Source organism: Rhinolophus sinicus, chromosome 8 (genome assembly GCF_057876585.1).
Source record: "Rhinolophus sinicus isolate RSI-liver-muscle chromosome 8, RSI-T2T, whole genome shotgun sequence".
In the NCBI taxonomy this organism is placed as follows: domain Eukaryota; kingdom Metazoa; phylum Chordata; class Mammalia; order Chiroptera; family Rhinolophidae; genus Rhinolophus; species Rhinolophus sinicus.
The window spans coordinates 10,616,333-10,641,953 of record NC_142508.1 but is presented as its reverse complement, the minus strand read 5'-3'; the positions used below and the strand labels follow the sequence as shown (position 1 = coordinate 10,641,953).

General features: G+C 39.0%; 1 pseudogene across 1 annotated transcript in view; it reads right to left on the bottom strand.

Moving 5' to 3' along the window:
- Window positions 1-25,621, bottom strand: part of LOC109457240 (large ribosomal subunit protein uL1 pseudogene) — a 38,607-nt pseudogene that overhangs the window by 2,570 nt on the left and 10,416 nt on the right. The gene's annotated exons all lie outside the window — the stretch shown is intronic.

Genomic DNA, 25,621 nt, shown 5'->3' with positions numbered 1-25,621 from the left:
CCTGGTGAACAAAGTAAGGAAAATGATACTGATGGGAATTTAGTGGGTAAGGAACTAAAATCCTAAGTTGTTTTCTAAAACCTACACTTATAATACTCCAGTTGAAGTACTGCAATATATTTGCAACAATAATTTACAGGACACATTTCCAATAACTTTTTGTGGCTCTCAGGATAAATTTAACCTTGCAGTAGCAATTGCCAAGGGAGAATTTTATAGCTTCACAAAAGTAAAATTTATTAAATGTATACAATGTCACAAGAAAACTGCATTTCTTTAGAAAATAAGACACTAAAGCAAGTAGGCATTGGAACTGTCATAAAGAATTTTGTCTCTATGAAAGCAAGATGGATAACTATTTTATAACAAATTATTAATTCCTACTGATTTCTTAAGTATTTGAGAGTTTTTGTTAATACTAAAAATTTGAACTTCTTTTATTGTGTGTTCAACAATTTAATTTGTAGAATTTATATAGAATGACCTCAGGCTTGCTGTAATTTTTATTATTAAGAAATAAATACTGCCTTCTAAAAATTGTACTTGAGGAAAGGAAAACTAATTTATTCAGGGAAGGGACATGTTTTTCCTAATTCACAGAAAAGTTGCATATAGTTGCCAAAGCATAGTCTCAAAAGGTTAAAAACACAATTCTTCTACAAAAAGATAATGGACACATTTCAAAGACTTATTAACCCTATTAATAAGCATACCAGCAGGATGATAAAAACAGTTCAAAGAAGAATTTAGGAAACTGGGATTTTTATAATAAATAGGGGGAGAGGGAAACATGCTGAAATAAAATTGCTAAGTTAGATAAAGGTACACACTGCTTAAAATCCTACAAGGTAATAAAACCATAGCCTTCAGGTTTATCTTTCCTACCAGACAAAAAAGAAAATCATTGCACCAGATTCAGCCTTCAGAATTATAAAATCTCTGGATTCAAATGATTGGTACCACCATGCCTAAGTTCCCAGAGTCAGATGATTCTTAGGTGGGCTTATTAGAAAGAGAGCTTAGCATGATATTAAACACATTTTGACTTATTTCCACGTTAGCGATAATTTTTTTTTAACATGGACTAGTGGCAGCTTTGCATATTCACATGGGAGCAGGATTCACACTTGGTTGTATGAAAACAAAATAAATTCAAATCCACAAATCACAGAGGACTTTAACCAAAGATTTTGCAAAGATGGTGTAGGGGAGGCAAAAAAAGTTTCCCTCTACCTTTCTAAGTTCTCCTGGTTGCTCTAATAGCCCAATTGACATAAGGTATTAACCAGAGAAAGTTACCAAATGTATTACGTATGTGCATACAGGGGTTCCATTAGGTAGTCAGGCTTCTCTAAGGAGAAGAAGGAGGTTGAGAATGAGGGGGTACTCCAACGGGGAAAAAAGCAATTCCCATAGAGATGGAAAAGCAAGTTTTTGATAAATAAATGTTTGCTGGGCCATCTTTAACAAGGGACACAGAGGAGACTTTGATCAAAGGGGCCCCTTTGATCAAAGTCTCCTCTGTGTCCCTTGTTAAAGATGGCCCAGCAAACATTTATTTTATATTAAACTGTAGTTATGTATGATGACAGCTCCCTTCCTAGAGCACGTCCTCCATCTAAATTCCTTTAGGTAGGTAGGGGGAAGAAAAAAGTTTCTTCCTGAGTCTTTTCCTTTCTTAAAAATAACCATCTAGGGACTGGCCCGGTGGCTCAGGCGGTTGGAGCTCCGTGCTCCTAACACCAAAGGCTGCCGGTTCAATCCCCACATGGGCCAGTGGGCTCTCAACCACAAGGCTGCCTGTTCGATTCCTCGAGTCCCGCAAGGGATGGTGGGCAGTGCCACCTGCAACTAGAAATGGCAACTGGACTTGGAGCTGAGCTGCGCCCTCCACAACTAAGACTGAAAGGACAACAACTTGACTTGGAAAAAAAGTCCTAGAAGTATATACTCTTCCCCAATAAAGTCCTGTTCCCTTCCCCCAATAAAACCTTAAAAAAAAAAAAATAACCATCTAAAATATTCAATATCCTAAAAGGCAAAGTTGGAGCAGCAAACTCTGTTTCCTCTCAGTGGAAGAGAGGATCACACTGCCCAGCTCAGAGCGAAGCTTCATTTTTGAAATCCCATTAGACACCTGCACCCCACACTTCGTCTCCAGCTTCCCTGCTACAGTCCTCCCCACTGGCTTTCCCTAACAATTTCCCTATCTCTTCTTTTTGTTAATGCAAAGAAATATAGCCTTCTGCTGTGTTGCCACCTCACACCCAGCAACTCTAAGCAAAAGAAAGACATTCATACTGATGGGGTTCAAGACACAATACCCCAAAATATGGCACCTTGGCCTACTGACTGTCTTAAACCGATGGAGTCTGAGAAAATAGCAGAAGCAGGAAGGTCACTTTGACTTCCCCACCTGTCCTCCCAGAAAGAGGTCCTAAATCTTTCACATGAAAGGTGCCCTCCCTGTACCTGGAGGAAGGTAGACATTCTTAGCACCAGAGACAGAGGATTTGGAGCTGAGAAATCAATATAAATAAACCCTGTTAAACTAATCTTTATCTTCCTAGTTACTTCTTCACCATTGACTACTCCTCGCCCAAACCTCTCTGCCTTGTCAATTCTTCACAAATGTATTGGTTCCTCTGTCTAAAAGGTATAAAAGCTTCCTATTCTGGTCACTTCTTTGGGTCTTCGTTCTCTGGTGCAGGCTCCCATGTACATGTAACAATTCAATAAAATATGTATGTGTTTCTCCTCTTAATCGGTTTTATGTCAGTTTAATTTTCAGACCCAGCCAGGGAACCTAAAAGGGTGGAAGAAAAATCTTTCCTCCCCTAAAATACGTTAAGATCCAAAATGAATAATGAACTTCAAGTCAATTTTTTAAATCTTTTTTATGGTCACCATTGGTAAAACAAAGCGGACCAGCCTTGCCTCAAAAAAAAATCATAAAGGTTAAGATAAACTGGCTTGCTTGTTTCCTGTCATTACTTGCTGAACACTGACTGTTCCGTGTTTTCACATCTGTTATCTCACTCAATCTTCCCTATCAGGTAGGTGCATATTATTATCACCATTTAACACATTAAATAACAGAGCCTCAAAAAAATAAATAAATAAATAAAAAATAACAGAGCCTCAAGGAGGCTGCTGTATTGTAGGTAATAGTAAATAGCAAGTCTCGGATTGAGATCCAGTTCAACTTCCAAGTCCAGAGCTGATTCTTTACTGCTCAGCTCAGAAGTTACAGCACATTTGTTCTGCTCATGTAAATCCATGAATTCGTGCTCAATACAAGGTACTGCTTAGACTCTATTAACTATTTCATCTACTCCGGCATTTCTCAACCTCCGCACTACTGACACTTTTTCTTTTCTTTCTCTTTTTTTTTTTTTTTTTTTTGCAGGAGGCTGCCCTGTGCATTGCAGGATATTCAGTGCCAGTCTTAGCTTCTACTCACTCGATGCCAGCACTGCCTTCCAGGTTTCACAAAATCAGCCCAGTTGCAAACCATTGTTTCACTCTATGCTGAATTCCTTTGGAATTTGCACCCTGTGTTCCCTTCAGTCTATGACAACACATGAAGTCTCAGACCTGGTGTGCCAATGTGGAAAACCTCCCTGCCTGTACCCGCGACTGGGTGCCTCCGGACTCCAGTAGGATCTGCCTGCAGTAACTGACGTCCTCACTGCGAACCATTTTCTGTTCTTGGAGGGTGTCCAAAACCTACTTACACGGGCTTGATTCTGTGTGCTGGCTTATCCAATCTACTTGATGCAGTGGATATTCAAGACCAGGGGTTAATATCGAATTGGCTGCCCAAGAATGATTTACTGGAGGCTTCTGGAAATGTCTCCCACAACTGGATTAACTATTTGGATTAATTTGACCCGTCAGTTTGTTGGGAAAGAAGGGAATAGCCATTTAATTTATTTAGTCACTTAATTTATTCAACTTAATAATTCATTTAGATTCATTCATTTATTTATTTAACTGATACTGGGACTGAGATGACTTTTTTGTTTTACTAAGTTGCACAGTTCAAATGATCAGATTAGTTGTGTATTTAGATTCAGGCAGAATGCAGCTTCTATCTCAGTACAAATCATTGCATATTCTTTATTCCCCGGAGAATATAGCTAAGTTAATAAATAATCACAATTTTCAGAGGCTGTTTCCAACCATTCTCTTTTCTTTTGTCACAGAGAGAGTAGGATAATTGTTTCTCTTAAATGTCATAAATTATTTTTAAAAATAAATGCTTGAGGAGACTTTCTGCGTGTATGACAATGCCTTTCAGGCAAGAGAGGGTGCATTCACTCGTGTGGGTATAGGATTCAATACAATAAATGTGTGTCATTGTACATCCATGGTTGCTTTCCTGTGAGATGGAGGGAAGAATAAGAGGAGACAGACCAGAGGGTTCACATCACACTAGATTTCTTAGGACGCTCACAAAAAGATTTACTGTATTTTCATTAATCCATCCTTCATCCACCTTGAGTATCACCATGGCAACCAGATATTTGTTTCCCAAAGATGGGCTTTCAGGCTGTGGAAGTTTCATTCAGCTCTATACAACATCCCTTGTATTCCTGAGAACCACATCTTTGAAATTCAGCATGCATAGGCAACCACCCCCAAACCCTTGTCTGTGTTACTGATCCTAATGCTAGAATCATTTTCTCAATTACAAGACATGATCAATTTTTTTGGAGCTTTCTCTCAGAACCAATGGAGAAATCTGTTTCACCTCTATTCCTCAAAAACGTCAAGTGTTCAAGTTTAGCCTAAAGAAGGCTAGCTCCGTAGTCATAAAGGTGTGTTGGTTTTAAAAGATATATTGTCAGAGTACTTCAGAGCATCCATCAATTGGACGGTCCTGTAAATAAAAATCACCTTTCATCAAAACTGAACGATCCCTTTCTCAAAACACAGTTATAAAGCAGAATCTAATTCAAGGTGTACTACCATGCAAAGAACATACATTTTATAAATGAGATTGCATGCTTTGCCCAAAATCTCACACTAGTTAGAAACCACACTGAAATGAGGACATGAAGACCCGAACTCCCAGCACACAGCCCTGTCTACCCTACAGCAGAACGGCCTTCTTTTGCTCATGAGGGAGCTTGAACAGTGGGCTGATTATGTGACATTTGTGAGTCTTCTGCTCCATAGCAACAGGAAACTCCACCCTAGCTCTCTACTTTTTAACATGGAAAGATGGCCTGGATGGATGGATAGATGGATGAAAAGTTCTATATTAAAAATCTGGAAAATATCCACCTTTTATTTTTTTAAATTACATCCCCAAAAGGTGTTATCGGGCGGGAAATGTCACTTTATATGCCTTGTAGTCTTTTCTTTTCCATGGCCATGAATTACTTTTATAATCAATAAAAGCATTTCCATTTGGGGGAGAAAATAAAAATAAAAACCTCAAAAAAATACTTGTTTTCCAAAGTTCAAAGTATACTTCAAAGTAAATCTACTTCTACGTAAAAAAGTAAATAAAAATCGACCATTTACACAACCGTGATGCAGTGCATAGGGCTTGCATGATTTTTCTCATGATTTTAAGAATCCTTAAATGGTTTGTAATATCTTTATTAATGATTAAGGTAAGAAAATCAGGTTCTTTTACTCATAATATGGGACTAATAATTTCAACCTTTTTTTTTTTCTCTTTTTTTTTTGCCTAAAAGTAATATTGAATTAGTCTGACACACCATTTAGGAATCACAACTTGAATTATTGGAATTCATGCGGGAAGCCCAACCTCACTTAAAATTGCTGCTGTCTGCAGTGTAATAAACGTGATCGATGGGCTTCTGCAGCAATGCAGTTTAGCAGCTCCTCCATGACCGAGAGAGGCCTCTTTGTATGTGTGCATGTGCCTATTTCCTGAACATTCTGCAACTGTTTCCAACAGGAGCTAGTTTTGAGCTTCCTGTTCACAGTTATTTAAGAGTAGACTGTTATTTTCCAATCACCATGGATCAATTTAGATTACGTGTAAGAAAAACAATCGCGTTGAAGATTGATTACTTGTAAAACAGTAAAAATACACCCAGAGAGAGCCCTTATCAGCTCTGTCTCACTCGGTTCTTTGTTATTTTGAGCTAGAAGAAAAAAAATGGTTTCTAACGGTAACTAGAGCTATCACATGATCATCAAATTAGGCAAATTGAAACTTAAATGAGTCTCAGTGTTGTTTTTTAAGGAATGAATGTTTAAACAAACTTCTAAACAATGTAAAAGCAGCTTTTAGTCATTGCCCCCCCCCTCCCCCCCCTCATTCCCAAGATCTGTCCAGTATTTCTGATCCCCCTGTCCTGGCTGTCCTTTTTCCTTCCATTGTATTTACCACTTCAACTAATAATGTTAGGAAAAAATTACTTGACTTACTGGTACCTCTTGCAATTGGTTACAACATGACTGTATAAAGGGATAAAGCAGAGAATCTAAGAAATACCTTACGCTACCTTGTGAAATATTTAACTCATACATCAAATCATTTCTCTTATTTAGTAAATTTCTAAGTATAAATAAATATTTGCGGAAAAAGTGAACTGCACAGGAGTCTTGCCAGGCTTTTATCTCAAATACAATTGGAAAACCTAAATCATATACTCTTCGATTTGGAAGAGATCTTAGAGATTGTTTCATATTTGGTGAAACCTAGGTAAGTTGAAGTGAGTGACCTACCTAGTATTACAGTGTGAGTTATAACAGGTCCATACCCTCCTTGAAATCTTTCCATCTGACTATTTTGCTTTTCCACAAACGGGAAGGGAAAAAAAGGCACATACATGACCTTACTCATTTAAAACAATAATCTTGGGAGGAGCATATTATTAACCTGATTGCAGAGATAAGGAAAGTGAGACTCTGAGAAATTATATAATTTGTCCAAGGTCACACAGCCACTAAGAGAAGTGGAATTTGAGCTTTAAACTGTAACCTGAGTGGATTCTACGAGCAGAACTGTCTTTTCCCATATCCAAGTTCACGCTATTGATGAAAGGCATTGATGAAAAAGAAAATTTTACTGAAAATAGGGGGCAGGGGATCCACTGAGGAAAATTCCTATCACATGTCACTTTAGACAACAACTTAACAAAATTCATCTTACGATATTTCTATTTCCCCCAAAGGTGTCTTACCCTCCAAGGTACTGCTTTCTCTATGATGTTGATGGAGCAACTAACCTTAAAATGGTTCCTTGCCATGTGGAATTGAGCTAAAATAGTGGTCTGAGCGGAGAGAGAATTCCCCAGCCTAAGCCCCAGCCCACTTCCGCATAACCCCCTCCAAGCTACTCCCCGAACTAATCACCAGATGACACCTACCACTTCCCCAACTCAAGGAAGTCCCCAACCCATAAAAACCTGCTCAAAACCTTGCTAGGGGCTCAGTCTTTTGGGAAGGATCCCGCTGAGCCCGCCTGCATAATAAAGCTGACTCTCCTAACTCCCTGAGTGCCGCTTGGGTTCTTTCCAGTCCTGGTATCCATAACAATGTTACAAGAGAAAAGAATTATAACTGCTTAGCGAACATAAAGGGCAAAGTTTATGTGAAAAGGTTCCCTGCCACCAAGGTTGCATGTATAGAAATGATACAGGGATCTGGGTCCCCCAAATGATACAGGATTCTGGTGACTAGTGCCCGGAGATCTTGGTCTCACATACGCAAAGGATAAGAACATGGACTTGGAAGTAGAGGTAGAGGAGCAAATATTTTTATTAAAGTGAAAGTACAGCTCTCTTGCGAGAGGGTGTACCCAAAACTGGGATGCCCACTGGCTAAGGCAAAAGGCTCTTACTTTATACCTTTTTTTGTATGTTTGGGGAAGGGAGCTGGCACCTTCAGATGGGTTCTGTCTATCAGATTTTCTGTTTGTCCAGCCTGAAGGGATTTACGAAATAACCCATTTCTGTCTATCAGATTTTCTCTGTTTGTCCAGCCTGAAGGGATTTACGAAATAACTCATTTATTCCCAGAGCGCAATTACATTGTTGCCCTGGAGCAAATGAGTCATTTCAGAACCTCGAGTTCCAAGATATGGCTGCCTTTGTTTATTCTACCGGGGACTTCCCTGTTTACCTAACAACGTGCTAGCTATCCTGTCTCAGAAATGCTGCAAAATTTTTACTTAAAAAAAAAAAAAATGGGGGAAACGGAAAAACACAACCAAGCTAAAAACAAAAACACAACCAAGCTAAAAACAAAACCGCATGAAGCCAAAAAGGGAGTGAACTTAAAGTCTAATCAGTGTGAGGAGGCTGAAGCCAAAATGGCTGACAAAGTACTTGGAGCTGGATGGAGGCTTGAACTCCGAGGGCTAGAGCGATGACACCTACTCAGGAAGGCGCGTGCAGTCCGTGTCCTGTGCACAGACTCCTGGCCCGGGGCTGTGTGCGTAAAGCTAGGAGCTTCAGAGGGCTGCTTCAACTCTAAAATGAAGATTTAGAAAACATTACCCAACCACATTGATAGAAGAACATAAAGGAGAATATCTTTGTGACCTGAGGTGGGGGGAGATTTCATAAACACAATGCCATAAAGCAAACTATTGACGGGGTAACTGACCTTAAAACGGTTCCCTGCCACGTGGAACTGAGCTAAAATGGTGGCCCCAGCGGAGAGAGAAGTCCCCAGCCTACACCCCGGCCCACTTCTGCATAACCCCCTCCAAGCCACACCCCGAGCCTATCACCAGATGACACCGACCCCTTCCCCAACTCAAGGAAGTCCCCAACCCGTAAAAACCTGCTCAAAACCTTGCTAGGGGCTCAGTCTTTTGGGAAGGATCCCACTGAACCCGCCGGCGTAATACAGCTGTGTTCTCCCTGATCTCTGTGTGCCACTTGAGTTTCTCGGTCCTTGCCGTTTTGTCTGCAACACTATGGATGTACAAAATGACATCCAGATTGAGAATTTCTATTCAATGAAGGACACGGTGGGGGTGGGGGTGGGAATTAATAGACAGTGGAGAATATGTGAATACATTTGGGATGTCTATAGGAAGGAAAGGGTTAAGCAGCAAGCCTGCAGTCTCTTCTCTCCTCTTCTTGGAGGAAAAGAGAGTGGGGGCAGAAGTAAGGCAGATGTTTAGGACTAATCTCCCAGTCGAAATGTTAATGAATATCTCCTATCACAGAGCTAAGCAGAGGAGTCCTTATCTATGGAATGCTTTTAACAGAATGACCTGGTTGGTTAGGCTTGCTTATGGTAAACAAAGCAGGCGTCCTATGGATTTAGGGGCATGGCTCAAGGAAAAATATGTAATGGATACAACCATCTGAGTGTAAACTGAAGGTGTCCATTGGAAAAGTTTTCAAGAAAAAGATATCTTTATTACCAAGTTTGATTTCTATTTTCTTTCATGACTAATGCGAAACCCAAGAAGGGAGATTCATTTGATGTGAACCCCAAGAGAGAATTTATCTGCTGAGATGGACTCCCCATGGTCAATGGAGGGCCCAAATTTTATAAGTAATAAGAGTCGAGCTGCCATTTGTTAACAGAGGCTCTCCATGTACTCTGAGTACAGTAAAATACCTCAGACCGAAGTCTTGACTTTCCCATGCTATGCTGCGCTTGTTGCAATCAACCACTGAAGCCAATGGACAGAGACTTGCCCCATCCAATCAGAACTGCTCCATAACAACCAATCAGAATACATATACGACCAATCAGGACTGAGCAATCAGACCAATCAGAACTGTACAAATTTAGGTAATCATTTATATAAAACAGAAATAAATAATTGAGAACCTGGACAGGAACTCTGTTTGAAACACAGCATCCCCTTTGCCTGGGGTGGAGGGGTGGGGGGAAGCACAATTTTACTTTTGGTTTTCACCAGGGGGTGCGCCTCCATGGTTTGCAAACTGTTTCACCTGAATAATGTCTCTCCTTTTCTGCACCTCTTTGGAAACTTTGGTTTACACCAGCATTGAAATAGCATTTTGTTTTTGTTGATACGTGTAAATGATTCAAGATTTTAAATCAACTCCTACATAATATTTTGGATCAGTCCTCACCTGAGAGTTGGAAACATTGAAAGCTTTCAAAATAGGAATCCATTCCAAAGAGAATGACAAAACACCAGATTTTGCAAATGTTTGTCTAATCTTGGAACCTTGAACCTGTTTACTGGTTTACGGAGTGATAGGGAGAGCCAGGGCCCAACAATAATCCCGCCACTCACGAGCTAGGAGTAATGACCATCTGCTGGAGACTGGGGAGGACCCAGCACAGTCAATATGACTGCCTTGGTTTGCATGATAAAGGAAGGTCACAGAAAGTCAATACAATTGAGAGCAACTCCCCAGGAGGCAGAAAAGTTCTGCCAGCAACTGGCACAAGTGGTTTGCATTTTAAGACTGCAGTTTGGTAAAGGATTCTATCTCTTTGGAGACTGCACGTCTCCAAAAGGATGCTGTTTACAAAATAAAAGTGAAATTTAAAATTACATCTCTTTGGGTGGGCTTAGGGCGTTTTTTGTTTGCTTGTTTCCTCCATTACTGAGTGGAGGAGAGGAGTAAAAGAAATATATAAAATTAAAAAAATCATTTTCTTCAGTTCATAGTTCATTATCACCATGGATCCATGAATAGTTTTCTTCTATTTAAAAAAATATTTTCTCCTTTAGGCTCAAATGCAACTCCCATACCCCTTCCTCCTTCCCATTCTAATGTGTTCGGTAAACGTTCTTAAATATAAGTGTTTTGTGAATGAATAGTGAATCAAGTCCTCTACTTGCTTACCTATTATTTTCCTATAACAATTTTCTGAGAATTTTTATAAATTAAGGATCTTGTGCTACTTGGATAAGGTAAACCAGCCATCAAAAAGTTTGTCCAGATAACAGTCAGCATTACTGAGATACCTAGAAGTAAGTAGGGGTGGGAAAGTTCTCCTTACTCTAAGCAACAGCTGGCTTTTTGCAGAGCCTGCCAGCAGAATGGCCAATCAGACAAGAGCAAACACATCGTTTGTACATTCATTCAACAAATATTTATTGAGTGCTTGCTTTGTCTGGCTGAGACTGAGCCTAGAGGCCTAGAAACCAATCACAAATCATGGCCACAGTTGATACTCTGCCACTTATGAGCTGCATGAATTTGTGCTGATAACCTAAATTCTCTGTATCTTAAGTCTCTTCATTTGTAGAGGGAGAAAAATAAACTGCTCCCTACCGTCTTTGCGAGGTTATTTTGAGGATAAAATAAATGGGTATTGAAGGATATGTTAAAGAAAAACCATGGGCCCAAGATAGTATCATTTGTGTGAAGAGCCCATGATACCAAACCTAGATTTAATACCTGATCTAATCACAGTTTCAACCTCTCCCAGAAATGTAATCTTAACATCCCAGGCTGGAATTTTCTGGTCAAGCACCACTAATTTAATCCAGTCACAAGGGCCCTCTCCATCCCCCATAGAAAGAAGAGGATAAAACTGCACCGATAAACCACCTCCGAAAAAAGATCCCAACCCCAAAATAATCCTTTCTTTTGTTTTACTAGTAGCTCCCTTGCCCCACCCTTCTCCCTATACAAACTTTCCATTTTGTACAACCCGTCAGAGCAGCCCTTTTAGTTGCTAGATTGGATGATGCCCAATTCATCAATCACTTAATTAAAACCAATTAGATCTTCAAGTTTACTTGGTTGAATTTTGTTTTTTAAGAAGTAGCAGAATATGCTGCCCCAAAATACGCTTCTTTGGCATAACAACTATTTTGAGAAAAAGACATGGGAGAAAGCTCTAAAAACAGAGTAGAATTTACCCTTTGTAAGGGAAGTGTACATTTTTTAAAGGAAATCTCCATCTGTAAAGTTCTCCGTCTCTGCAGAAAGAGAACATCGACTCTAAATCACAAGAGAATCTTTTCAATAGAGAAGAAAATCTGCATAACAAACCTGACCCTTCTTTACTGTGTTTTTCCTCATAAGCTGCCATAACTGTCTTCCTTCCCCTCCCCCCAACACCTTCATTTTGTCTTTAGCTGAAGATGGTATTTAAGGTGGTGGCTTGGGGCCATCTCAGAGAGTTTTTTTAGTTTTCCTGGGTATCAACTATGTGTACATGAGGTAGGCTTGTTCATAAACTTCTATTTTTTCTCTTTTAATCTCTCTTTTACAGCCAAGAACAATGAAAGATAGAGGGCAAATTATTTTTCCTCCTGTACAGAGTATCACCACTATTATTTCACTGATGCAGCCCAAAGAGATAAAGAGTTAGAGCAGAGGCCACACAACCCAGCTGAGAAGGAAGGAGAAGGAGCCGGGGAACAACCTTAATCATTGCTGTGCTAGCCAGTCGTGGCCAAGCTTATGAAAATTGATAATACTCAAAAGCAACAGAAGAACCTGAAGGGATGGTCACCATCTTGGCCTTGACCATTGAATAAAAAAAAAAAAACTTACGACTGAGCATGAAATGAAACTAGAAGACAAGGAACAGCAGGCAATCCAAAATTTTCTCTCAGCCTCAGCCTCATCTTCAAGATATTCCCTTCCCAGACTTGGGGAGAGGAAACGGGACACCTAATGAGTAATGTCCTCTGTTCCCCAGGATCCAGGGCTGCCAACGCTTGTTACTCTGGTTAGTGTAAACAAACATCCACAGGAGCAGAGGAAAATTGTGGAGTGGGGATGGGAGACAGGCTAGGGCCCCTGTAGAAAAACAAATACCAAAAATGTATGGGGATGAGCCCAAACCAACTGAAGTTTCTCTAAAGGAAGGAGTAAACACGAATAGGGTTGTTAAGCATGTATTCCCTGTTCTAAAAGACATTCCAAGCAAAAATGAAAATAGAAAACATCATTGCAATGATTTATTTCTAAATGAGTAGTAGACCAAACATTTTCTTCCATATTTTAAAAAATGTAAAAATGAAAATGAAAAGGCTCATTGCCACCTTGAAAATATTATGCTGAGTGAAATAAGCCAGACAGCAAAGGACAAGTACTGTATGATTCCATTTGCATGAAATCGCTGGAATAGGCAACTTCATAGAGATAGAAAGTATGTTAGAGGTGACCAGGGATGGGGGTGGGAAGGATTGGGGAGTTATGGCTTAATGGGTACAGACTTTCTATTTGGGGTTATGAAAACGTTTTAGAAATAGGTAGTGCTGATGGTTGCACAACATTGTGAATATAACTAATGCTAATGAATTGTACACTTAAAATTGTTAAAGGTTAATTTTATGTTATATACTGTGTTTCCCCGAAAATAAGACCTAGCCAGACCATCAGCTCTAATGCGTCTTTTGGAGCAAAAATTAATAAGACCCGGTCTTATTTTACTATAAGACCGGGTCTTATGTAATATAAGATATAAAATAATATAATATAAAATAGAATAATATAATATAATATAATAATATAATACCGGGTCTTATATAATATAAGACCCGGTATTATATTAATTTTTGCTCCAAAAGACGCATTAGAGCTGATGGTCCAGCTAGGTCTTATTTTTGGGGAAACACGGTACATATTTACCACAATTTTAAAAATGGGGTGGCGGGGAGAAGCTCATTGCACTGATTTATCTCAAAATAGATAGTAGACAAAATAGCAGATCATAAGATGGGAATCCCAGAATTACACCTAAAGGTGAGATCCCTAAAGGGCATTGGTATCAAGCTGACACAGCCTGAAGAACTGCCCTTCTCTAGTTTAGAGACATTTCTGTCTGAGGGACCAACAGGAAACTATAAAAACCCTGAGGTGGCCCTACCTTTCACTGACTGGTTCTCAGTGCTCAAAGGGCCTTCTTAGCCTGACTACACTCATTGCCCGTCTAAGCAATAATCATGTGCTAGAAGGGTCTCCATAACATCCCAGTCCAGACAACAGGACACCATAGTCTTTTATTTACTGGTGCTGAACTTTGAGGAACTGGAACACTGAAGTGAGCAAGAACAAGGAAGTTACACATGGCATTTGCTGATTGATTAAAGCAGGGTTTCTTTCCTTATATGGAGCAGAGGGAAGTCTCAATGCCAGGTCAGATAACTTGTGCTGAGCAGGCAAGCACTATAGGTTGACTTGATCCTTCCTTTTCTGGGAGGGCTGAGCATGGAAACTTCGTTACAGTTTTGGTTTGCTGACGTGGGACTTAACATGAGGGATGATGGCGTCTTGGGCCCCATTGGTGACTTGAATAGTCACCAATAGAGAAGAGGGAAACAATTGATTACTGAGTAAGCCTGAGAAGATTTACACAGATGTAAGGTAACATGAGAGTGACTACAAAGTCTGGTCAAACTTTCACACAATTTTCTACAGTAAAGTAGAAGAAAGAACAATGAAAAATGTTCTTCATCTCCTTAGGAGATAAATGGGAGTGCCTGTGATTGTCTCCTCTGCCTTCTGAGAGATTCCGGAATTGGTTTCTTTGAAGGTAGGGGCTTAGAGTTCCAAACATCAGAAGGTTCTGATCTTACATTACAAAATCCAAAGATAAGGCCTCTGAGGAGCTTATCTCTTTTCCCCAAGGAAGGGAGAGTGTGGTAGCAGCTGCTTCCCTTCTCTAAAAAAAATTTCAGCATTTTACTCATAAACAATACAAGTGAAATTGTTCCATAAGAGGCTGAATATGTGGGACTGGAACTCTGGAGAAGAAGTTGGGACCCATCCTCATCTGATGCTATGTTAACATTGGAAACACACCAACAGAATGACCCCCCTATAAATTCCTATTTTTAACATGACTTAAAAAGTCATCCAAAATTCTTTCATTATGTTCCCTTCCATTTGAGTTTTCAAGATCACAATTGTGATTATGTCATTGGTTTGTTTTTTTAAGTATGAAAAATGTTTGCTTTGCTTTCTTGTTTTCTTTAATAGAACCATTCATCCCACTGGGGAGGAAGGAAGAAGAAGAAAGGACTGTTCTCCAGGGAAGAAAAAAAAGAAAACAATAACTTCTCTCTCCTTTTGGATGGATTAAGCAAATTGGTGGAGACTTCCCTGCCCTTGAGGAAAAGAAAATCAATTTTCCGTGGCTGAAGATTTAGGCTCTTCCTGAGAGCTATTAAGAAAGAAAAGACGTCAAAGGAGCTTTTATCTTGAGAACAAAGGAAGAGTCAGCAACACTCCACAGGATATAGAGGTGAAGTGAGAGGTAGAGGGAAGTGGAGGAGAAGGAAAAAGGAAATAGTGGGGACAGCCACTAATAGAGGGTGTGCCAGGAGAAAAAGCGCTACTAGGACACGTTGGTTCCTACCAGCTTCACCCTCAACATCTGATGGAGAAACTGACCTAAAATGGTTCCCTGACACGTGGAACTGACCTAAGATGGTGGCCCGAGCAAAGAGAGAGGTCCCCAGACTACGCCCCAGCCCACTTCCGCATAACCCCCTCCAAGCCACACCCCGAGCCAATCACCAGATGACACCTACCCCTTGCCCAACTCAAGGAAGTCCCCAACCCATAAAAACCTGCTCAAAACCTTGCTAGGGGCTCAGTGTTTTGCGAAGGATCCCGTTGAGCCCGCCGGCATAATAAAGCTGACTCTCCTAACTCTCTGAGTGCCGCTTGGGTTCTTTCCGGTCCTGGTATCCGTAACACACCTACACTGCAGGAACTGGTGAAGGGGTTCAGAACAGGCCTCCCCAAGATGTGCTCTTTGGCATGTGGATTGTCTCCACCTCAAGGCAACTGAGACCCTGTGGACTCGGGCTCCTTAGAAGCTGTTACCTCTCCCTTAAAGAATTTAAATTTGGGGACTTGTCCATGTGCGTTTTTCCCTCTTCCTCCTCTACCTCCTCTCTTTTTTCTTCTTCTTATTTCTTCTTAACGGAAAGAGCTATCCTGATTGTAAAAACTTCACATGCTTATTGGAGAAAATTCAAACAGAACAGACAATTTTTTTAAAGTAAAAGTGGAATGAAATCTCATGAGAAATAATTTTTTATGAGCTATCTATGGGGCAAGGCAAACTTCTAATTACCGAACATCTGCCTGAGGACACTCCAGTAGGCTTGTTGGACATTAAAAATGTGTGCAAGTAGCTTTCTGCGTGATTTCCAAGTTTTAGGTAGGTTTCCTGAACATTGGGAATCTTATTCACAATCATATTAGCCACATGTTAACAAAATATTTTCTTCAAACAGTTTGCCTCTTGGAAGATTTTGACAGAGGTTTGTGTACTGGGTACTTGGTGAGGAGGATTTTCTTTCTTTTCCGGCTAGAGAATGGTATTTTTTTTCTATTTCACTTAGCATAGTGTCTTTAAAGTTCATCCATGCTGTAACATATGTCAGAATTTCCTTCCTTTTTAATGCTGAATAACATTGTATTTTGTATGTGTATAATACATAATGTTTATCCGTTCATTCATTGATGGATACTTGGTTGCTTCCACTTTTTTGCTACTGTGAACAATACTGCTATAAAGTTAGAAGTACAAACAAGTATTTGTTTGATTCTCTGCTTTCAATTCTTTTGGGTATATACCCCAAAGTGAAATTTCTAGATCTGACAATGGAATGTCAAGGCTTAGATTGTACTAAGTAATAAGGAAAGCCATTGGGGGATTTTGAGCCGGGTGGTGACATGATCTGGACTTGTTTTAAAAGGACCCCTCTGGCTGTGTGTAGAGATGAGACTCTGCAGACTGAGAGGGAAATAGCCAGACCTGTCCCAAAAGTCCAAGCAGGAAGATGATAGCCCACCCAGAATGTGAGCACAAGAGGTGAGAAGCCTCTGATCTCAGTTTATCTCTGAGGTGGAACCAAATAGATTTGCTGTTGTCTTTCCTGCAGTTATGCAAATATAATGCAAATATTCCTACTTTGTTTTTCACTTGGAGATGTTAAACATTTAATAATGCAAAAGGCTGTTTTTTTGGAATGCATATGGCCCAGAGGCTTGGAGAAAAGAGGATCAAGATTCCAAAGGAAGTATAACCAGCAGACCCAGCACTCGTTGGGGGCTAAGGAATCATCCGGTCTGCAGGTGACAACCTGCAATGAGCTTGGCGAACTGAATTTTTAACTTCCTACTTTGCTGCTAACTTCGGGTTCTAGAAGGTCTTTCCTTTCATTGACTGGTTCTCAGTGCTCCGAGGGCCTTCTTATCCTGACTGCACACACTGCCCACCCAAGCAATAATCATGTAATAAAAGGGTCTCCATAAATTTCCAATCCAGACAACAGAAATCCATACTCTCCATTTACTGGTGCTGAACTTTGGAGAACTGTAGGCAACTTGACTAAGTAATGCAAAATGGTTTTCCAAAGTGGTTATTCAAATTTACATTCCCATCAATAGTATATGAAAGTTCCCATTGCACCACATTCTCATTCAATATGTTATTGGCAGATTTTCCATTTTTGTCCATCTAGTGGGTACACAAGAGTAGCACCTTGGGGTTTTAATTTGCATTTTTCTAATTAATAATGAGACAGCATCTTTCATATGCTTGTTGGTCATTTGCATTTTTTCTTCAAAAAGTCACTGTCCAAATATTTAACCCAATTTTTAACTGGGTTGTTTTTTCCTTATTAATTTGTAAGAGGCTATTATATCCTCTAGATACAATTTATTTGTTAATTATAAGCCTTCAAATATTTTATCTAATTTTACCTTTTTCAAACTATCTTTATAGTGTTTTCGATGAACAGAATGTCTTCATTTTGATATCCATTAATTTATCAATTTTAACATTTATGTTTAGAGTTTCCTGTTGAAGAAAATTTACCAAATGCTGAGGTCATAAAGATTTACTTTTATATTGCCTTCTAAAAGCTTTCCGGTTTTGCTTGTCATATTTGGGTCGATAATCCACCTACAATTAAATTTTGATATGGTGCCATGTTCATCAATTTTATTTTATTTTTCATGGATATTCAATTGATCCAGTACTATTTACTAAACAGACCAATTCTGCAGTGCCAACTTACTCATAAGTCAAGTGTTTATATATGTGCAGAAGTCTATTTCTGGGTTTTTTATTCTATCTCATTGTTCAAGTTCTCTACCTTTGCAAATAATACCACTCTATCATAATGACCATAGTTTTATAGTAAGTAATGATATCTAATAGCAGAATAAGACTTCCTATTTTTTCCTTCCAGAAATTTAGCTGTTCTTGGCCCTTCCATGTTTAGATAAATTTTAGAATCAAATTGTCAATATATATACATACATTGCATTGAATCTATAGATCAGTTGGGGAAAATAGACATTGTTTTTACTATATTAAGTCATAAACATGACACATCTTCTCATTCAAACAGGTTTCTTTAATGTCTCTCAATAAAGTTTTATAATCACCGTGATGGAGCTCTTGTACATCTTTTATTAGATTTATTCCTAGGCTCATGATATTTTTTTGATGTCTTTTATATTAAAAGTATCCTTTTCCAAATTTTATTTTCTGATTCTTGCTATTGTACAGAAATACAACTTTTTTTTGTTTATTGACTTTTATATTTAGCAATATTGATAAACCTTGTTATTAGTCCATATTTTTTCTGTAGATTTAAAATTTTTCCACATACACAATTAGATGAACTCAATATAATAATAATAATATTTTATCTTCTTCTATCCTTATGCCTTTGACTTATTTTTCTTGCCTATTTCACTGGCTAGAACTGTTAGTATTTAATAATAGTACTGATAGGTTGCTTCTTTGCATTATCCTGATTTCAAAGGGAAATTTTTCAATATTTAATTACTAAATATGATTGTTGTAGGTTTTTTAACAGATATATTTCTTTTTCAGAATAAGGAAGTTCTAGTTCGGTAAAAGCAAAAGCAAGAAGCAACCACGACTTCTTTCCTCCCCTGCTGCAGTACTTGGGCAGTGACTTCACTTCCTCTGGGTCTTCAAACATGGCTACTATGGTTTCAGCTTTTGCAGGATGACTCCACTCCATATGTAACTGAGTGAAAGCTCACACTGCTTGCCACTCAGCAGCCAGTAAGTTGAGTAACAATGGGTCGGGGCAAGGACAGTGACTTTTTTCAGAAAGCCAGCAAGCCAAGCTGGCAAGACTAGCATCCTAAAAAACCTTATTGGAAAAGTACAGAATTCAGGTTTCTTTTATGTCAGAGGAAGGGGGGAATGGGAGGGGCTTGAGGTGAGGAGGTGAGTAATGACTGCAGACATGTGGATGCCAGCAAGGGTCCGAGGAGGATGGTGAAACTTCTTTGCTTTTGGCCAACAAACTCTGGTTGCCATGGTCCTAGTCACAGTGTTCCTATAACTCTTTAGACAAACAATCATTAATTTTGTACATATTTTCCTTCTCTCCTTGGGGAGATAGTTTGGAGCAAGGAAGTTGTTTCAGTAATTCCTAGGCTATGGATTAGATTTCTTTAATGATTAACATGTGTATATATAGGACTAAGCAGAAGCTATTAACCAACATCTTATGGGAACTGGGCAGGTTTGAACAAGATGGAGTCAGAAAAACTGATTGTTGTATTCTATTACACATAGAGTAAAAGAAAATGTATATACCACACACTCGTTAAAAACAGCAAGACACATTTTATTCAAGCTACTGCAGTAGGAGAAAGAGTCCTTGGTATAGAACTGAGCTCAACTCACAACACAGCAAAGACAGCTGGGGATTTATAGCCAATAGCAGGGGGAAGTGGTCAGTGAATGGAAAAGTACTAGGAGGAACTTGATTAAATATCAAAAGTAGGGGGAATTCTTGTTAAACTGGCCTAACAGGATTTTTGCTAAAGGCAGGCAGGCCAAGGACTTAGATATCAAGGGTGAGGAATGAGAAATTTGATCAGATATCCAGGATAGGGGGATTCTCACTGAACTGACTAAACAGGATTCTTGCTAAAACGGGGGTCAGCCGTCTAGACACAAAGGACAAGGGCGAGGCCTGGTTGAGCAAAAGGCTCAAAGAAGCCTGACTACAGTTCTTCACTGGGCTCCGATAATATTGCATTTGTTCCTTCAGCCTCGGAAGTGCAGTTGCTTTATGTTGCTGCTAATCTCTGAGTTTCTTCACTAGCCTTTAGTTTCTCGGCATTTCCATCACCTGTATAATCAATTTCCTAAATTAAATTCCTTCTACTTTGTTGTTGTTGTTATTCTTGTTAATGAAGTATAACATACACACAGGAAAGCACAGAATCCTGAAGTGTACACGAATCCAAGCCGGATGAAATTTCACAAAGTGAAAACACATGCGTGGAATCATCACGCAGATCAAGAATCACAACACGAGCCACATCCCAGAACCTTCTCACTTGTCTTCTTACAGTCACAGTTCTGCCAAGATTATCCTCCTAACGTCATAAATTAGCTTTGCCTATTGTGTATTTCATATAAATAGAGAAATATAGTACGTACTTTATTTATGTTTGTCTTCTTGGCCCAACATCATACCTGTAAGATTTACCATTGTCATGTATATTTGTAATTTGTTCATTCTAATTTCTCTACAACATAGCATTGTGTGAATATACCATTTATCCATTGTATGGGTCATGAATAGTGAGTCGCTTTCAGATTTGAGCTTCAATAGAGCTCTATGAACATTCTTGTATGTTTCATTTGATGAACATAGTATGCATTTGTCTTGGATATATATATTATATATACATATATATAATATATACATATATACATATCTACATATATATATATGGAACTCTCATTGCTGTTGATGAGAACATGAATAAGTACTGCCACTTTTGTAAAACTGGCTGTACGTACTAAACAGCACATAAGCACATCTGTGATTTAGCAACTGTACTCCTAAGATACATAGATACATATATATATATATACACACACACATATATATGTATGTGTGTACATATGTACATATATGTATGTATATACACATATATATGTGTGTGTGTATATATATATGTTAGGAGTACAATCTCTGAATGTCTTCACCAACCTTATATACATACATATAAGAGTACAATTGCTAAATCACAGATGTGCTTATGTGCTGTTTAGTGCGTACGGCCAGTTTTACAAAAGTGGCAGTACTTATTCACGTTCTCATCAACAGCAATGAGAGTTCCAATTGTGCCCCATCTTCACCAATCCTTGATATTACCTCCCTTTTTCATTGTAACCCTTTTTGTGGGTGCGTAGTACCATAGCACAATGATTTAAATTTGCATTACTTACAGTGAGGTTGACCACCAATTTATATTATCTCATTTCAAATGCTCATTTCATTTCAGTTTTAAATGTGCATCATAGTTCCTTTTTCTTGTTTGGTTGATATACCTGAAATTTATTGTAGTTTTTTTTTTTCCTTTTTCTTCTCCCATCCCTTCTCTGTTTCTGATATTAGTCAATTTTATCTTCATTAGTATGTGTGTATTACATGCCCTTCAGTTGGCTCTGACTCTTAAAGACCCTATGAATGAATGACATCCATCATCTCATCCTCAACAGCCCTACTCAGTTCCTGTAGACCCATGTCTATGGTTTCTTTTAGGGAATTAATGCATCTCATATTTGCTGCTGCCTTTTATTTTTCCCAACATTATTGCCTTTTCCAAAGAACCCTGCCTTCTCAGGATGTGCCCAAAGGAGGACCGCTTCAGTTCTTAGCATATCTGCTATTTAAAATGCTTATAATTTTATTATTTGATTTTTCAGCCTTAAAGTATATGCATTGACTCCTGGGGAACATAGATGAGATAATCACTGAACTTACTCTACCTCAGAATTTCTTGAAGATGCCACCACAATAACTTCTTGTGTTGAATACTGACAGCCCCAAATCACTCTCTCCTGCTCCGTCAGAGACACACTGCTCCCCACAAATATGGTGGCTATGTGACTCTTTCTGTAATCTCTTCTATCCTGCTCTATAAACAACCTGATTCCAAAAAGACTCTACCACCAACCCTGCTCATCCAGTTTCCTCGCTCATTGCTGAAAATGAGTCATGCATTATTGGCACTTCAGAGTGGGTCTCTCGCCATCAGGATGGTGTTATTGCTAGAACATTCTGAGACCCGCCACCACTGAGTTCTTTTTGAAATTCATTCTACTTCTCTACATATCTTTCTCCTCTAAGGCTTCTGCCAAACTCAATTGATTTTTGAAGGCTTTACAAGTATTTTGGAGTATGCAGATTAAATATGTCTCACAGTATTGCTGAAAATGGAATTTGCAGGGTTTTTTGTTTTTTTTTTTTGGGGGGGGGGGGGGGGGGACAGGGCCAAGAGAGCAGTAGAGCCAGGCTCTTAGCCTGACATACATGGTCTCTAGGAGAGCAGTTTCCAGGCTCTCGCCTCACAGCTGTTGGGACTGGGTCCAAGAGAGCAGTTCCCAGGGTCTTGGCCCTGCTTACAATGTCACTGGCTGCCCATGAATGCCCAGGACACATCCCTGGGTGAGCACTTCTGTCACCAGCTGGCTGTAAGCCACTTTTGTTCTGTATGCTGTATAACTGTTGTGGCTGCTCCAATGAGTGCGGATATTGCAGATAATGGCAGATACGTAGGTGTTGCCTCCTGCGCCCTGACAGGCCACCATCGGGGCTGCAATGTGGGAGGACCCCTTGTTGGGTGTTGGTGGGTGTTGCTTCCCCCTCCTTGCATCTTGAGCAGCCGCCCTGGAGAATATAGTGGTATGAACCCCCTGTCTGTGGCTCCAGGGACTTTTCCTTTTTGGTCGCACCATATCCAGTGTTCACCTGCCAGGGAGGGAGCTGAGCTCCAGCGTTACCTGTGGCATTACAGTTTTATTCTCCTATTGCTCTTGTATTATTTTCAGAACTAAAAGGACAAGTGTGTGACTTAAATAGCTACATTCATAGTGAAAGCCCAGAAATAGATTTTGAAGAAAACTGAAGGTAAAGTGTCAAAATCAAGGAATGAGAAAAAGAGAGTCTTAAGCTTAATCTTTCTGACAACCTGTTAAAAAATCTGACAATGTGTACTAGGAACAGATGAGATTAATATCTCCAATAAAAAGTCATACACTGTTGGTGGGGATGTAGATTGGTGCAGCCACTATGGAAAGCAGTGTGGAGGTTCTTCAAAAAATTAAGAATACAATTATCATATGACCCAGCAATCCCTCTCCTGTGTATATACCAAAAAATCTGAAAACATTTATCCGTAAAGATATATGTGCTCCAATGTTCATTGCAGCTTTATTTATGGTGGCCAAGACATGGAAACAACCAAAGTGTCCATCGATAGATGAATGGATAAAGAAGATGCGATATATATACACAATGGAATACTTCTCTGCCATAAGAAAAGATGAAATAGTGCCATTTGTGACAACAATAATGGATCTTGAGATTATTATGCTACGCGAAATAAGTCACACAGAAAAAGTTGAGAACTGTAGGAGCCTGACTCAGAGAAACTATGCTATCCGGCAGCACATGACCTAATTCCTGGAACAGTCAGTTTGCCCTTAAAAGGTCACGTCTCTGATAAATAAAGCCCCTTCCTCATTCCGCTCTCTCCTTCCTCATTCACTCCCCGCCCAGTTTACCCTAACCCATATAATCTTGTAGCTGCAATAAAAAATTTGAGGCTTGATCAGAACTTTGTCTTGCCTCCATTTCTTCGCGCCTCCTATTTTCTCTTTTCAGGGTGTCTCCCTTCGGTCCCTGTTGAATGCCCCGCTGGTCGGGGCAGAGAACCATATGACTTCACTGATATGTGGGATATAAAACTGAAAGCAACAAAGGAACAAGACAAACAAAGAAACAAAAACTCGGAGACACAGACAATAGTTTAGTGGGTACCAGAGGGTAAGGGGGGAGGAGGGTGGTAACTGAGGATAAACGGGATGGTCAACACACAATACAATATATAGATGATGTATTACAGAATTGTGCACTTGAAACCTATGTAATTTTACTAACCATTGTCACCCCAATAGATTTTAATTAAAAAAAAGGTCAACGTGAGTTTTTTTTGGTGTCCTTGAAGGTATCTTTTCTGAGATTTCAGGGGTCACTTTTACTTTTAAATTCAATATTTATTTTATTAAAGTTGCAAATTCAAAGCTTAGTTCTTTCTTAGACAAATTAAATTCATAAATCATTATGCTATTTATAAATGCACAAATTTCGACAATTAAGGATTTTTTAAGCACTTAATATTGTAACCATTTTAACGGTCTATGTACATTCAAAATATTCCATTTTCTTTTTAAGGATTTCTGTTGTTTAACTAATAAAAACAAACTTTCCCAAACACGTCTATAATTTATAAATCTAATAATGTAAATTGTTACATATTTGGAATGTGAATCTTACATTATGTTAAATATACTAAGACATTACTCAATTGCACATTTTAAATTGTATTCCCAAACCTGCTATGCCAAATTACTCTCTAAAATGCCAAGTAAGTTATTAAAACACTGCATATGCATAATTTCCAAACCTAAAATTATCAATCATATCCATTGAATTTATTTCAACCTCTCTGTAATTAATTCTAAATCTTCCTGGGGCATACACTAAGGAGATACACTTGGTGTTAGCTTTGTGTCTGGCTGAGATTGTATATCCACCAGAAATTTAATTGAAACATGAGATGCAGACCTATAAATACGTGGGGCAAATTTCCCCACCTTCTAGACTGCCATTTTGAGTCTTTTTCTACAGTCTCTAGGTCAATAGGGACTCCTCAAATGTATGCCATTTGGATGGGTAACCTCACAGCCCTGGCCCCCCAGCCTTACTTACTTACATTGTCTAATCAGCAGGTCAGATTTGCCTGTAACTTTCACCAAGTGTGTTCATTTACACTCATTTGGATTCCACTAGCTTAGTCTAATATTTTATTCTGATTTCCATGTCCATTCTATCTGATAAGATGATGTGGTTAGATATTTAAAAGACATTGGGATGAATTATGCAAATTTTTTTATGTCTATGCCTGAATTTATTTTCACAAATCTAATGATATTCTCATGACATGAATTAAAAGTCACTATAAGCCCATGCTTGATAGTCAATTAGAATCGTATAATAGAGGAAAGTAGTTTAAGTTAAAGGGCAAAACTTAGTTTTTATTTATTATTACGAACTTGAAAATAGTCAAGTTCAAGGGCAAACCCGAGATATAAATTATTGCTCTCTATGCTATAATTCCTAAGAGGTCCTTCTGGGAAATTTAAAGAGGAGAGACAAGTTATTATTGGCCTTTTTTAAGACCAGTAATATGATATGAGAACAGAAAGGTAGGATTTTTTAATTCCCAGGCTATGGTGAAACATGTTATAGCAGAAAAGGTTAAGAAAGCTGCCATCTAATGGAAAGAAAATGAAGATCTTCCACATATGGTAGCGAAAGTGGATCCATAATGTGGTTTGGTGCAGTCGGGATATGAACTTATACTGTGCCTCCAAGATTTACCCTCTCCTTGGCAATCTTTCATTTGTTAGAGTTGCCAACATCACACAGCTGCGGCTCTAACACTCTGATCCATTTGGAACACATGGCACTGCCCTTAATAGCCCACAAAACTACCACAAGGAGATGGAACACTTTACACAAAACTAAAGGCCAAGGTATAACCAAATGGAATTACAAAAGGGAGTCACGTATGTCTAGAAATGCAATAAAGCAAAGCACAATAAAATGAGGTCTGTCTGTATT